At 36.5% G+C, this 15431-nt stretch overlaps 2 long non-coding RNA genes across 14 annotated transcripts; one reads left to right on the top strand and one right to left on the bottom strand.

Moving 5' to 3' along the window:
- The first annotated feature begins 2478 nt into the window (after positions 1–2478).
- LOC116257070 (uncharacterized) lies at positions 2479–9837 on the top strand. Of its 13 annotated transcripts, none has more exons than XR_007573787.1 (12): positions 2479–2613; positions 2709–2854; positions 3374–3466; positions 5532–5606; positions 5708–5967; positions 6060–6262; positions 6333–6413; positions 6525–6594; positions 6686–7712; positions 8606–8793; positions 9116–9337; positions 9558–9837. It is a non-coding gene; the product is annotated as an uncharacterized LOC116257070 (long non-coding RNA). The 13 variants fall into 13 exon arrangements; XR_007573786.1 differs by having other exon boundaries at positions 6333–6423; XR_007573784.1 differs by lacking the exon at positions 6333–6413.
- Positions 9838–11816: 1979 nt separating this feature from the next.
- On the bottom strand, positions 11817–12900 carry LOC116257856 (uncharacterized). The gene is made up of 3 exons (XR_004173489.2): positions 12489–12900; positions 12266–12399; positions 11817–11978 (listed from the first exon to the last, which is right to left on the bottom strand). It is a non-coding gene; the product is annotated as an uncharacterized LOC116257856 (long non-coding RNA).
- Between the last annotated feature and the right edge of the window lie 2531 nt (positions 12901–15431).

Raw genomic sequence — 15431 nt, 5'->3', positions numbered from 1 at the left:
AACAAATAATATGATCTAATGCATCAAGTACATTGTGAGACCTAAAATTATTGCATTTCATGCATGGACATCACATTCTTCCATTGGCAGTGACATTATTAGCACTCGCAAAATCAAGAAAGTTATCCACATCGTTCAAATATTCTACACTATCTCTTTTCTTTGCGATCTAATTTTGGTCTTCCATATTATAAGAACTTCGATCTAAATAATCACCCATAAGTGGATAAGAAGTCAACTAGTAGACAACTATTTGTTAATGAATAGTGCATAGGAGGCCGACATCAAATGTGTATGTATTGCGTAAAAAAATATTTCATATGTCCAAGCTACATGAAAATTTAAAAGAAAACAAAGACTTATACATTGATTTATGGAATAAATCAAGTCATTTGGAAATCTCTAAGCTAAAATGCACTTAAAAAAACTTAAGAAATGTCCTCATGATACTAGTGCTTCGTCCATCTGCAAAGTAAAAATCATTAGGTTTTGGATCATACAAATTATGGCTGAAGAAAATTGTGCAATAAAGGGCCAAAGAATTGTTGATTTCTCCTTTTTTATGACTTACAACTAATATAACTACAAACTGTTTGAGAGGGACTCTGAGACTAGAGGACTTGTATTTTAACATTTGAATCCAAATCAGACTATTACATGTGAATAGTATTAGGTTGCTATTATTTTCCAAAACACGCACTGTGTTGCTGTCCTGTTTGTACATAAATTCACAGATAAGCAAAAACAGGTTCACCAAATCCCACCTCATTTTCAATGGAACAAAAAAAACATGTTCAAATAAGAAACATTGCAAAATTTCTAATATCAATCTTGAGCGAGCAAAAGAAAGTATTTCATCATACTGTCAAGACTAGAATGGAAGCCTCTCGCTCTCAGTTTAGCGTATTGCAGTTTGCCACATAGCTACTTCAATGCAGCCCAAAAAATGCTACGAACTAAAACAAATAATTATTCAGCTAACTATCATATAATCCTTTAAAAATTCTCAATAGTCTACAATTCCAAATCAAATTTTCTCATAATCAAGTGTTCCAGTATCAAATCCAATCTTGTCTGTCTTCTCTGGTGTTGTTCATGCAAAACTTGGTGCTCTTGACATTAAAAAAAATTACGTAAGCAATAAAATTATATTTCATATTTGCTGAGAATGCATATCAAGATACAAATTTTGAGCTGATTAGGCTTTGATTTCGTTACAGAAAATCACGTTAAAGTCTAAATTCAAAGCTAAGCTCAATCAATCACGTTAAGCAGCATTTTTAAGGTTACCAGTTAATTCAGATATAGTCCATTATTCAATCCAAATCCAAATTCAAATAGCCTGATTCAATAAGGAAATTTTAGATGCATTTAGTGGTAAGATGTGGATACATATAAGTTCTCCTTAATTAATCTAATAAATGGCTGACCTTCATGGAGGTTGGAATCCAATTACAAGTAAAAATTCAGATATAGTTTTATATATTTTGCATTTAATTCCGGGTTTTACAATGTGTTACGGGAAAGCTTCGGGGTTCATATTATTCACTAACCTAGTTTTGATTGTCTCACAAACACGCCTTAAATGGCATTTTGGAGAAAAAAACGGCATTTTGCCTCCAACTTGCTGTTTTAATTTGTCAACCAAGTGCAGCTTTACGTTTTTTTCGAAATCATTTGTTTAAGTTCGACATACTTGTGGTTTGTTACTGTTGAAAACTATAAAGTTGCTATCTGTTTCTATCATAAACATTGATACCATCATCACATAAAGTTCCACAGTATTATGACTTATTCATAGATTGGGACATGAATTCGCTTTAAAGGCTACTGGACTATTACATTCTCTTTTGGAATTGAGGCCAAACAAGCTCATCAAAACATGACTCATTCATAATGAAATTTTTGTTCTTGATGTTCTGCTAAAGGCATGCATTACAAGAACAATATAGCGTATACTCCTACAATGATGGGTTCTCCTTTTCAGTTGCATGTGACAAAACACCATTTTTGGTCATCCACGATATGTTTTTGAGTCGAGTTTGATTTCATTAGCTTAAGCTTGACTTGGTTCGAGCTCTTAAAACTCAAACTCAACTCGATTAAGACTAAGTCAAAGAGTCAAGCTCTTAAAACTCAAACTCAACTCGATTAAGACTAAGTCAAAGATTGGTTAGAGACGAGCAAAGCATTTTATTAAAAATTATTTAAAAAAAAACAAAGGCAACACGTAGATTTGAAATGGAACCTGCCATATACCAATCAGTGCATGCCCATTTGAGCGACCAACTTTTTTTAATAACTTTTAGAGACATTTTATATATTTTTCTTTTTAAACTTAATCCAGTTTAACCAATCGGAACCCACTTAACTTGAGCTCTATTTATTTATGCTGTCGAGTTATTTTTTAGCTCAAACTCTACTCGTTTCGTTTAATAAACAAATTGAGTTCGAGTCAAGTTCGTCGAGGGAGTCTAGTCGAGGTCGAGTTGCATGTGACACAGCACCATTTTTGGTTGAGGAGGACGCCATTGCTGAGGCCATCGTGAGCTGTTGAGGAGGATGCCATCGTTGTGGCCATCGTGAGATGTTGAGGAGGACACCACTTAAGAGGTAAGCATTTTTCCCCTTTGTCCTCTCGATCATCCCTTGTCCAGACATTGATTTGCCAAACTTATTTTAATTTCCCGAATTTCTCCTGCCAACAGGATGTCTGATCAATCATAGTCCGTTTGCTCTCCATACCATCAGGCATGGCCAAACCATCAAGCCCCTTGCCTCCATTTGCCATTCAAGCATCAGGTGATGGCCAGATTTCATCTTAGCCATGATCGCCTGGCCCTGTGAGGAAGAGGTATTCATTTTAGCCCTTCATTTTCTGGTATGTTCTATGAAGCAAAGAGAGACCAGCATTCGGCAGTAGGACTTGTGTAAATTTTCAATGCATTTTCTCCTTTTAGATCATGCGAGGAACTAAGACACACTCTTACCCAATCTCTCTGTCTCTCTCTCTAAGGCTGTCGGAGCAGTCCTTTCTGTAGCTGCGTTGGCTACGGGAGCTGTTACGGCTTCCTTTTTCCGTGAAATCTCTATTTAACGAGACTAGAACAAGAGACACTCATCTTACTCAGTTGAATTTCCTCAGTTCGATGTTTGAACCACAAACTGGACCAACATGAGCAGCAAGACAGGAAGAGGCAGAGGCCTCACTGCATCATGCAGATAAAGAGAGAGAGAGAGAAGGGGAGGAGAGTTAATTTCTAAGTTAAATTCTAAGATCAATCCACTTCTAACGGATAATAAAGGACGTTTATCGCAGCACTCTACTTCTGAAAGCTCTTGAAAACTGCGCTGTTTCTATTGGTTTATGCAGATAGCCCATTGGGTGGAGAGAGAAAGAGGGGTTCTAAGTTCTAGTTCTGCTGCTGCTGACCACGACGACGGAAAACGAAGAACGAGCTAAAAGGTAAATTGAAGTTTCTGACGAGTCATGGCGCTCTCAGGTTGTCTTTAATCTTCTTTCTAATTGTGAAAACAAGGACCTGCTTGATTTCCATTGAGGAAAACTCCTTTTTTTTTCTTTTCCTCTTCTCAATTAATTTGTTAAGTTGTCTTCGTTGTTTGTTTTAGCGTCTTAGCCCCGGCCTCTGATCCTTTTCTTTTTTCAGCGTCTGCAAAATTCTTTTCTGTTTCTTTAGTAATTCTGATGCCCAGTTCAGTCGGCGATTGAGTTGTATGTCCTTAGTTGCATTCTTGTTCTTGCAGTTAGAATTTAGGAGTTAATTTTCAAATGTATTTTATGCTATTGTTAATAATAGATAAATAGCATTTCTTCGGCAATGGTTACAATTTCTACATATTTTTTGCAATTTTGATATTCTTAAAATGTTTGTTTAACATAATAGTTTGTGTTTGCATGTTTCTGATCAAGTGATTATCTTTGACTCCAAATTTTTCCACGGAGTATATGGTTTTTGTGACATCACGGTTACCACCACTTACCAGCAAATATGAATTCTGACCATAGTTACCAGCAAATTGGATAGATCTAATAGGCGGTTAGCGAAGTAACCTCCAATAATCGTGACTTCACATTTGTTGATGCCATGGACACTTGACTGGCGTCCTCCTAACCTCCAAGGGCATGGTTGATGCTGTAATGCTGGGCTTGTCAGCAAGAGTCAGGGTTAGTCTGACATGGCTTTTGCTGTGCTTTTTCCTCCTCTACTTTCACTGCTTCTACTGTTTTTGATTAGCAGTGGTATTCCTATTTAGACTGTGAAACAACACAAGGTGTGAACTTTTTTCCCTCAACGAAAAGGGATTGGAACAAGATGCTCAACGAGTATATTATAGCATACTTTTAGGGCTGAAACAGCTCAAAGAAGTTTTTTTTCGGTAATATCATACTGTTTATAAAGGTACTATAGCATGTTTTGACTTGATTGAATACTTTTTGATTGGTGGACTTACCTAGGCTCTATATCACATGCGTGCGGGTATGGTACGGGTTCGAACACCACAATTTTGAAAATTGTGGGTACACGGGTATGACAAATTTTATATTCTCAAAAATGATAAAATGAAAAAAAAAAAACATTAATGGTTTACATTTATATCTCATAAGAAAGTCTCAAACCGGATGATGCCATCCTTTTCATGTAAAATTGAAGCAATGTCAATAAAACTGGGTGATGTCATGCTTTTCTTTTTCTAAAAGAGTTCTTGTTCTTTCTTCAACTGATCCAAACTCTCATTGTGATATCTTTACATACTTGAATTCCCTGTGCTTGTTTTTTTTAACAGATGCTCTTTCACTCTTGTATATGATCCATTAAACTCTTTCTCACAAAAAGAACAAATAAAAACAACATTTCCACCACCGAACACTTGAACCTTCCTACTTGCTGATTAATTACTCTTTCTTTAGGGTACATATTTGTTATTCAAATCACCTCTTCTTTTGTTCTGATTATTTATGGCATCATTCATAATTTTATAAAGCATACCGATTAATGTCTTATGAGTGCTAAATGACAATATATTGTGTTGACATACAAAGGCACCCGACAGTATAGTCAATTGCTTATCATTTATGTTACACTCATTGCTTCATACTCATGTTTATGAGTATGCAGTCAGCATTGCCATTGGAACTAGTACAGTTGGTGCTCCAAAGCATTTTATCAACAATGGTCTTTGCTCCAAAGCATTTTCTCGACACTCAGTTATCCCATGATTTTGTGGTAAACAATTTAACTCTGTTATTTCAAACTAGATGGCCCTGATTTTATAATGCATGCACTTCAGTAGCAATATGCAGCTATGCTTATGATGTACTTAGAATTTTACTTTGTGTATGCATAGCTGCATCTAATTGCTTGAGTATGTTTTTTCCAATTTTCTACTTTTTTCTATACTTTTATGAAGGATTTCATTCCATAGATTTGTTGAAGGCCATGTACATATTGTTTAGTTTCTTCTACACAAATGCATGTGTATATGATTAATTTCAATATCATCTTCTTAAGCCGAGATGCCTCGTAAACCGAAAGCCACAGTTGTCCCTGTTGTGGAAATAGCCCATGAAGGATCTTCATCTATTGGTATGTTTAGTTATGACTTGACTCTTGTAAATTATTACTAAATGTTGTATTTCTCATATTCGTTTATGTTGACTTTATTAACTTGTGTATTACATGTACAGAGCAAGGCACTAAAAAAAAAAAAGAAAAAAGAAAAAAAAAACGTGGACCTAATCGTGTTATGAAGGTAATGAAGTTGGGTGATGGTGAAAAACTTAAGGTTCACCACAGGTACCTTGGTCAACCTATTGGTAAAGATGCAAGCATGTTATTCAAGTATATGGGACTTCTTGTATGAGATGGTCGCTTAGCACCTCTTACATACAAATTTTGGAAGGACATGCCAAAGAGCTACAAAAGAGGCATAAGACATCGTGTTAAGGTAGATTTTTATGTTTTTATAGAAGGTAGATTTTTATATTTTTATAGATTTTTGTAAATTTAAATAAATATTTTTTGATCTTTATTGTGCAGGAAAAATTCAAGATTCATAAGTCTGGTAAGAGGTGGATGGTTAAAACTCGTGGAAAGCAATGGAGAGAATGAAAGTGCACACTTAAAAGAGAACACTTTGACATTCATGAGAGACATGAAGTTCAACATAAGGATTGTGGCCCTAGGGTTGTGCCAAGCCAATGGGATGTATTAGTAGAATTTGGAACTCTCATGAAGGAAAGGTATAATAAATGCATTTGCATTTATGCAATATATATTATTAACGAGATGCCATCTTTTTTTAAATTGAAGAAACTACGTAAGAAAAGCAAGGATAGTTGTGCGAAGAAAAAGTATTCTCATACCATGGGCAGCAAAAGTTTGGATGAGTTCGTAAGAAATGGTTATTGACGAATTTTATCGAGCTTTACATTTTATTTATTTATTTATTTATTCATTGTTGTAATGTAAAGGAATAAGTTACTTTGTGTTTTTTTATGTTAGATGGCAGAGAAAGAAGATGGATTAGAGCCAAGTAGAATTGAAGTTTTTATGAGAATACATACAAGAAATGGTGAATACATTGATCAAAAGTTTGCTCAAATAGCTGTATATTCTTTATTTACGTCTAGTGGTACTTTATCTTAGAAAATTTATTTTTACAGGCCAAATTCATGGAGAGACTATCTCATTCAGATGGACGATCACATGTGACTGATGATGATATTTTTGCACAAGTTATTGGAGAAGAGCAACATGGTCGTGTGCGTACTAATGGATTAGGTCGCACTCCTGCAGACTTTTTTGGCTCACATCCAACCAAGATTAAATTAATAAAGGAATCTATGACGGCAAAAAAAGAGGATTGAGAACTTATAGGAAAAAATAGAGAAGCTTCAAAAGATGATGAACAACTAGTAGCAGAAAATCAATAATTAAAAGCAAGCATTGGATAAATTTTGACAATGATGAGAGGCAATGGTAGAAGCTTTTTTCATGCATCACTGGTGCGTTTTAATTAATGACATTTTGATATATGTTATAGTTTTTTTAATGTCAAATAAATTATTTTTCTTTTTATGTTGCCTTATGAATAGGATGGTAAATGAATAATTTTGAAGCGAAGCTACATGATCGGAGATCTAGAGTATGTTCATATTTAAATTAAAGAGAGTGAGTGTTACTTACTAATGATTTTTTCGTTGAATTTGCAGGTGCGATGCTTCTGTTTCTGATCATACCTGTTTTTCTTTTCATGTTACAAAGTTGTTTTGTTCACTGTCTCATTTGATGAACCAAATCACACAAACATTTTTTATAGTTTACAAGAAATATCCAATGATAGAAAATGTTACTTCTAGATTTGACAAATTTCTCATGCCAATTTTTCAATATGTCAATGTTAGCAAATTAATTTCTTTGTATTCTTAGATAGATGTTCACTGGTCTTTGTGTTCCTGGATACACTGGTTGTGGAGTCTCAAACTTGTTGCAGGACCGCAGAGAAAAAGGACCATTGCCTTTTCTGGTCTTTCTTACGTTTTACCCCCGAGTCAACTAATAGTGGCATAATCTGCTTTTGTTAAAGCTTGCAGGTTAAAATGTGTGGTTTTGAGCATAGAGTTTGAAGCTAAATCAAGATCAAATGGGGTCCATTGAAATTGCAAATTGACTAACTTGCCGATATTTATGGTAATGCTTGGTATAAGCTTAGTTTTTTTTGGTTCTCTTATTAAAGATTCTGAATTACAAGTTTTAACTCCCATCGCTATTCTAATCATGCACTTTTAAGCATGCTGATTTTTGTATCTGTCAGGAACATCCGTTGGAAGTAAGTATATTTCTTATTTTACAAAAAGTAATTTAAAATGTGCACTCCAACCTTTGGTTTCCCTCAAGTATCATGGGTGAGAAAAGCTAGAGAGAGAGAGGGGGGGAGAGAGAGAGAGAGAGAGAGAGAGAGAGAGAGAGAGAGAGAGAGAGAGAGAGAGAGAGATGAGAAATAGAGATTTTTTTTTTTCATGTGAGATGTCAATTGAGAATGTTGATATTGATATTGTACGGAAGTAGATTACATCACATGTTCTTCATCTGAATGAAAGTCAGGTAGTATTTAGATTTTGAGAATGACATCAGAATAGTTGTGGCTTGCATAGATATTTTACATATACGTAGTTAGCTATACTCTTATAAAATGTAAACAAATCTCAAGTTCATTATGAAATGCATGTTCAGATGCCGTATCAGTCTACCATCAAAGACATATTTATGGTTCAGTCAGTCAGAATCTGGGTTGAAGGTAATCAAAAGCTAGTCTTTGTGGTGAGGGTTAGTTAAGCTCTCAGGTTCAGAGAGAGAGTGCAATCTTGGGATGCAGAAGAGTTTCTGCATAATATTTATCTGAGAACAGTATTTGAGAACAGGTTGCTTGCTAAAGGCTTGTTTTACTATCATGTGGAGAAAGCCAAAAGAGTTGTAAGACAATGCAGCTGCTGCGGGCTATTGTTAAAATGCTCTATACGTTTAAGGTCTTTTTAAGAATAAACATGTGTAGCTGAATTTTATTTGCTTGTGTTGCTTTGTAGTGCTGGACAGCTGCTTCCATGCTGAAATATGATGCTAATCATGAAGCATATGTTCTGCTTGTGAAACAGCAGTTGCAATTCAAGTGTGAAAAAGCAGAGGTCATGTTTGTCTATAAAAATTTGAGATCTCGTGAAAAGAATGAGTGAACTTGTATGCCATAATGGAAATCTGGCTTCTACCATTCATGGTAAGTCCTCAATTCCATCCACTTTTTTGGTGGATGTTGATATTTCAACAGTTTCTCTCTTAATTGTCTTTCTCTTCCAAGTAACCATGAAATTTTCATGTGATATCATGATGACTATGCGATGGTCTTTGTTGGAACAAGTAACACAGTTCAGGTGCTAAAAGTTGGCAATGACCTGAGCAAATCCTTGCTTTTCAGCAGTATAATGGAATGTTCTTGTCCTACCTCATTTCTAAACAGCCAAGTCTTAGAAACAATTTTAACCATTATATTGTTGGCATGTTTCTGAATTTTTCTCAGATTATTTTGGTTTTAGTTGCAGAAAAGAATGGTCCTCTTCTGTGGGAAATGAGAGTTGGAATTGCAAAGGAGATAGCAAAGGGATTGGCTACTTGCATGAGTACAGCCCCAAGAAGTATGTTCACAGTGGTCTGAAACCTACAAATATACTAGTGGGGATGAATATAGAGCGCTACATATCAGATTTCGTCTTAGGATGGCTGGCAAATATAGCAGGTGGAACACCAAGAATGCAGTCTGACAGGTATGAAATTGAGAGCAAGCAACAGTAATCTTCTGATTCTGCAGCCAATTTAATTGTTAGTCCTAGATCTTTACATCAAGCACCAGAAGCTTATCGCCTTATCTGTCTCTAAATCTGTCTTTTTCCTTGTGTTGTAGCTTTTTTACTGCAATCACGATGAAAATATTCTAATGATTTTTGTTTTGCAATCTTGTTTAACAGATTTTTCCTTGCATTGTAGCTTATCACCTTCCGAGATTCAATCATCGCCATACAACAAAATTGGGCTGTCGACGGCGTCGATGGATCGAGATGGGTCAGTGCATTCTTGAGTCTCTCTCTCTCTCTCTCTCTCTCTGTGGAATTGAGTTTTTGGGTATTAGCTTTTTCTAATTAGTTTGGACTCTTCTGGTTGGTTTCTGTTGTTTATTGTTTGTGCACATGTTTGGGGTTTTGTTGAGAATTTTGTGTAATCTGATAATGGAAGCTTATTTTGACATGGTTAATTAATTCTTTTGTTTTGGGTGGTTCTAATGGTCTTGTTCTCTGGGTGTTTTGGATTTATTTCATGGTTTTTTGTTTTATTATTATTTTTTTGACTTATATCTACCATGTTCTTGTATTCGAGCTGATCCTCTCTTTTTTATATCTTTCTAGCTGCGCTGATCGTTTCCGTCAATTTACATGGTTTCCTGTGTCGGTCTTTTGTTTCAGTTAGAGTCATTCATGTCATCTTCTCTTGTGACTGGGAAGTTATTCATTGACTGATTTTTGTTAGTTTCTTTGGATCTATTGTTCAAGCGGCTTGGCGCCTGCCTCTTCTTTACTTTTAAGTTCAAAGTTGAACGATTTGGGATTATGTTTATGGTTGTCCTATCCTTCTCTACCCCTGTGAATATTTTCCACCTAGCTGGTTCATCTACAATTGTTTCTTGTACTCTAAATTTATGAATTTTTGCTAGTTGTTCTATTCTTTTTCTTATTCTGATTTCTTGGATTTGATGGTTTAGTAGCGACTGAGTTTGTATTTGGGTTTCTACATGCTAGCGTAGGTTCAGTGTTGTTTGCTCCTACGTAGAGATCTTAGGAGAATGACGTAGAAGCAGAATCAGATATTCTTGGTTCAAGTGCGTTTATGGAAAATTTGTTCAATTTTTAGATTTGTTTGGGGAATTTTTTCATGGTTTGGACCTTTTATTGGTATCCCAAAGCCAAGTCAGATATAATTGGATCCAAAAGATGTACATCTTGATGGAGTACTAAAATTTGACCAAAATTTTATCTATATATTTATTTGAGATTAATATATATGCACTATAACGGGGATGAATTTGTAATAGGGATACATTTATATATATATATATGGTTGGAATAGTAAAAAATTTTCTCTATATATTTATTTGAGATTAATATATATGCACTATAACGGGGATGAATTTGTAATATGCACTATATATGTGGTTGGAATAGTAAAAAATGCAGTTAAAGCCGGCATTTATAAAACGCCGGCAATGAGAAACCAAAACTACCATCTTCGACAACGACTATCAATATGTGGATGAGTCTCGTGGACATTGATAACGAAGACAACAAATTAGTCATTGGACTAAGTTCAGATAAATCCTTGTCTACCTTTTCCAATAGATATGTCTCGGTCCAAATGTAATTTTATGGAGCCGGCTCTCAAAAATAGCATACCATATCTAGATCCAATATTAAATCTAAATGTGTCTCCCTTGCTAATAGCACAACTGGAACAACATGCTAGTTGGAATATCTGTACCATATCTACCTATCATCACTATGAATATACGACCGGAACTTTGACGGTGGCCGGTGGAGATGGGTGCACTCGTCACTGATCATCGGCCCAATAGCTCAAGTCGGTAGTTGGTACGTTGGTCGCCGATGGTAACGAACATAAATTTGGGGGCAGAAGCAGAGCGAACAAGAAAGCGGAAGCAGATCGGGAGTAATGGTACCATTTACTGATGCAAAGAACAAAATCGACTAAAGGCATCCATATTGTCACACATGGAGAAACCATCGTAACACAGATAGCAGACGTCAGTGAACTCAAACATACACTGATGGGGAAGAAAAAATGTCAACGGAAAAGAGATTCAGGGGCAAAAATAAGAGGAGTGTATGGAGAAGAAAAAATGTCAACGGAAAGGAGATTAAGAGGCAAAAATAAGAGGTCGTTTAATAATTGTCTCATTAGACGGAACGGACGGACATCCACAGGATGTCTTGTTTACCAGACCACTCTTTTGTCTGTCTTGTCAGTCTTCTGTCCACTGTTTGGATAATTTAAAAAACAGAAAATTAGCGTTTGGATTGCATCAATTTGTTTTGTCTAGTGTTTGCCTTTTATTTTGTTTGTTTGGCCCATTCTTTGCACACATATATATATATATATATATATATATATATATATATATATATATATATAGAGAGAGAGAGAGAGAGAGAGAGAGAGAGAGAGAGAGAGAGAGAGTTATTAAGCCAAAATAATACAAATTCTATATTGATAACTTGAACAACTTATTATAATCAATCATCAAACATGCAACAAAATTCATGATTCATCAAGTAATTATGATTCATCAAGTAATTAGCTCCTCCACCTCCATCTTTTTTCTCTTTCATGACTTTTCGCCTGCAAATAAATAAAAAAAAAACTCATACTTAAAAATGATAAATCATCAATGAAACATGTACTTTCACCAGACATTTTTTGTGCAAACATTTCAACAAACATTTTCTGTGCAACAAATATTCATCTCTGAATAGCCGATGAAAAATATGAAAAGGTCCGGAATCTATTTATTCTTATTGCAATTCATGTATAGTTGGTGCAAAGGTTAATCGATGTTGGTTGGAAGCAAAGCACCAAACTAGACAATGCAAAAGGAAGGAAAACAACGATTTGTGTTGTCATGTTACCTGAAAAACTAGCCATAACGTGCTCTAGGTTTAACAAATACAGACGAAATAAAAAGCTTTAGGAGCTTCATGTTCCCGACACCCTCTCTTTCCACTGATTTCCCTCTTTATCGAGCCGATAAAGCTTCGCCTTCCTGAAAAAGACAACCATGTTGGCATAAAACCCTTACGCTTGAAGAGACCTTAAGCCCAAACAAACGATCGGAAGGCTCCCTTCACATACATATTGAGAAGAACTTCTTCGTCCTCCTCAAGCTTGACAATCGGCTGCATGACTGCTGCGGTGTCCTCGTCGTCTCTCACGGCCTTCGATGTCACCTCCTTCGGCTCATTCCTCTCCAAATTATCTGTATCATGGATAATCGGTCGATCGTGCAAGGCAAAGAGTTGGGGGCAAGAGTGACAGAGCAAGTGCCTCTGGAGAGATGAGAAATAGGAAGCAATAGAGATTAGAGATTCCAACCATTCCTAGCTCAGAACAGCGAGAGGGGGAGGAAGGGCAGCGGGAGAAGTGGGAGAAGTTGAGGGAGGGATAGAGGACAGTAAGAAGAGTTAGGGAGATCGAGCCGTGTACTGTGCTCTCCGTTCCTTCATTACCCTTGAACACTCCAAGACGGGCGAAATTTATACCCCTTGTCCCAATGTCCCCCTTGTCTGCCTTGCGGCCAACGTTTGATGGTATTTAAAAAAAACGGAACTTGTCGTTCTGTTCTTGCTTGTTCCAGCCTATCAAACGACGTCTAAAGGTATCATTTATTTAAGCGAATAACAAAACCATCACTAAAGGCAGCAATATCTTCACGCATGGAGAAACTGCAAGTCAAACTACACTTTATAACATTACTGACATGGATAGCACATGTCAGTGTAAGTGAGATGGGGAAGAAAAAACATCAATGATAATAAGATAAATACTGCCGGCCTTTCATGATGTCACTAAAAGTCAAATCCTTACTCATGTGCCAGACACACATGAGTAAAACTATACATTTTGTGAGCAATTAGGGGTGGAACTAGGGGTGGAGCAAAAAAGATTTTCATGAGAGAGACCAAAGTAAAGTTTCTATGTTCTGACACGGACCAAAATATTATTTTTCAAATTTTTTGTATAGGATAATTAATTTTTTTTAAAATTTACATGTAAATTTTTTTTTAAACAAAATTTTAGGTGGGGCTAGGGAGTGTGGCCCCACCCTTGGCTCTGCCCCTGCGAGCAATAGGAAGGACACCATTATTGATGGATGCTACGTGCCCACATTAGTGGATTAGTTGAACTGATGGGTCTGGTTGAATGTCAACGGTAACCAAATTAATATTGATAGTCTTTTTTTCAAGCGTCTGTGGCTTTAGAGAAGTTCCTACTATTGTCACAGTTAGTGGCTTAGCGATCAAAGCAAGAAAGTGACTTTGAGGCTCAAAGAGGGAAAAGGGCCGTTGCGGTCCTACCATACGCAAACCTTGCTTGACAGTCAGGGTCCCAATTGAGACTCTTTTTTTTGGCAAAGCAATCGTCGATAGTTTAGCCATGTGAGGCGAAGTTCACGAGCTGGAGAAAGCTTGTCTGGTCTGAGTTAGGGTTCCTATCATCACCACGAGGTGAGGAAGAAAAAAACACGAAGCCAGTAGCATACCTTCACCTTTTTGGTATGATTAATACTGATGACATACAAATTAGTCTTGACCTTTTAAAAAAGTCCTGACCTGCAATGAGTCTTCACCTTTTTGGTATGGTTAGTACTGATGACATACAAATTAATCTTGGCCTTTCAAAAAAGTCCTGACCTTTTTTGGTATGGTGAGTACTAATGACATATAATTCTCATCAGTCCTGACCTTTCCAGAGAGTCCTGACCTTTCAAGAACCTTTCCACATCCAAACAGCATCACATTAAAACAAGATAGACCAAGAGGGGTTACGAACGTGGTATGGATTGGCTCTTCAGGGGCAATTGTCATGGATTTTGGACACTAATGGCATCTTGATTGGTATGGTGAATGGCATCTCATTGTCCAAAATTGCAGTTGTATGCCATTAGTGTTGACTTTGACAAAAAGCTTCAATAGAAGGCTTTGCTTAAGGGAATCCAAAGTGAAGCGAGTGTGCTTATGATTTGTGGTATGGTCAACACTAATGGCATACCATTTGTTTGGAATACAATCATGAAGTTGAAAGTATCAGATATTCCTAGAGGCATACCATGAGAGAAGCTTCCTTGACCAATAGGGTAGATCAAGAAAACAGTAATAGCAGCTGCAAGCCCACGGAGCAGTAGGTTCGACATCTTCTCAAAATGGTGAGTACTAATGACATACAATTCTCATTAGTCCTGACCTTTCAAGAGAGTCTTGACCTTTCAAGAAAGTCCAAGTTGGAAGCACTTTTGACGATTTCCTCAATGTTATGGAAAGGTCATGACTAATGACAATTGTATGTCATTAGTACTCACCATACCAAAAAGATGGAAAGGTCATGACTCATTATGGAAAGGTCAGGACTCTTTGGAGAAGGTTGGTGAAGTGCAGGAATGCTGTATGACCAGACTCGAACTCGCAGAAGTCAATCACCTTATAGTGGTTATATAAAATTGTTTGACCATTCAAAAAGATGAAAAGATCATGATAAGAAAGGTATCATCATAGAACATTAGGCCATTTTCATGATTTTCCACTCCGCAGACCCCCTCTTTCTTTCTTGTTAACTCCAAATGGAGGTGCTTGTTCTGTTGGGCAGCGACAAGAAGGCAATCACGACGAGGCCGGGCGCCGGGGAGACAAAAAAAACACATTTCCTGAATGTTATGGAAAGGTCAGGACTAATGACAATTGTATGTCATTAGTACTCACCATGCCATTAGTATTGACCATCAAAAATTAGTGCTGATCATAGAAAAATTACAATTGTATGCCATTAGTACTGATTATACCAAAAATTGTATGCATTAGAGTTCCCTCACGTCTGTGGAATCGTATTTTGTTCATCCGGGAGATTGTGCTTTGTGCAATTGAAAGATAAAGGTCAGTACACATTTGAAGGATGTGCTTATGAAAAGCTTTTGGTTGTTTCAGGACATCACAATTGTTTGCCATTCTTGCTGCCCTGACCAAATCTCATTTTGTGAATAATGAACTTTTCACGATAAGTGATTCTTTGATAGGACCCTGAAGG

Source organism: Nymphaea colorata, chromosome 7, assembly GCF_008831285.2.
Source record: "Nymphaea colorata isolate Beijing-Zhang1983 chromosome 7, ASM883128v2, whole genome shotgun sequence".
Classification (NCBI taxonomy): domain Eukaryota; kingdom Viridiplantae; phylum Streptophyta; class Magnoliopsida; order Nymphaeales; family Nymphaeaceae; genus Nymphaea; species Nymphaea colorata.
Note: the sequence above shows the minus strand (reverse complement) of the source record. Positions and strands in the feature narration are given on the sequence as shown.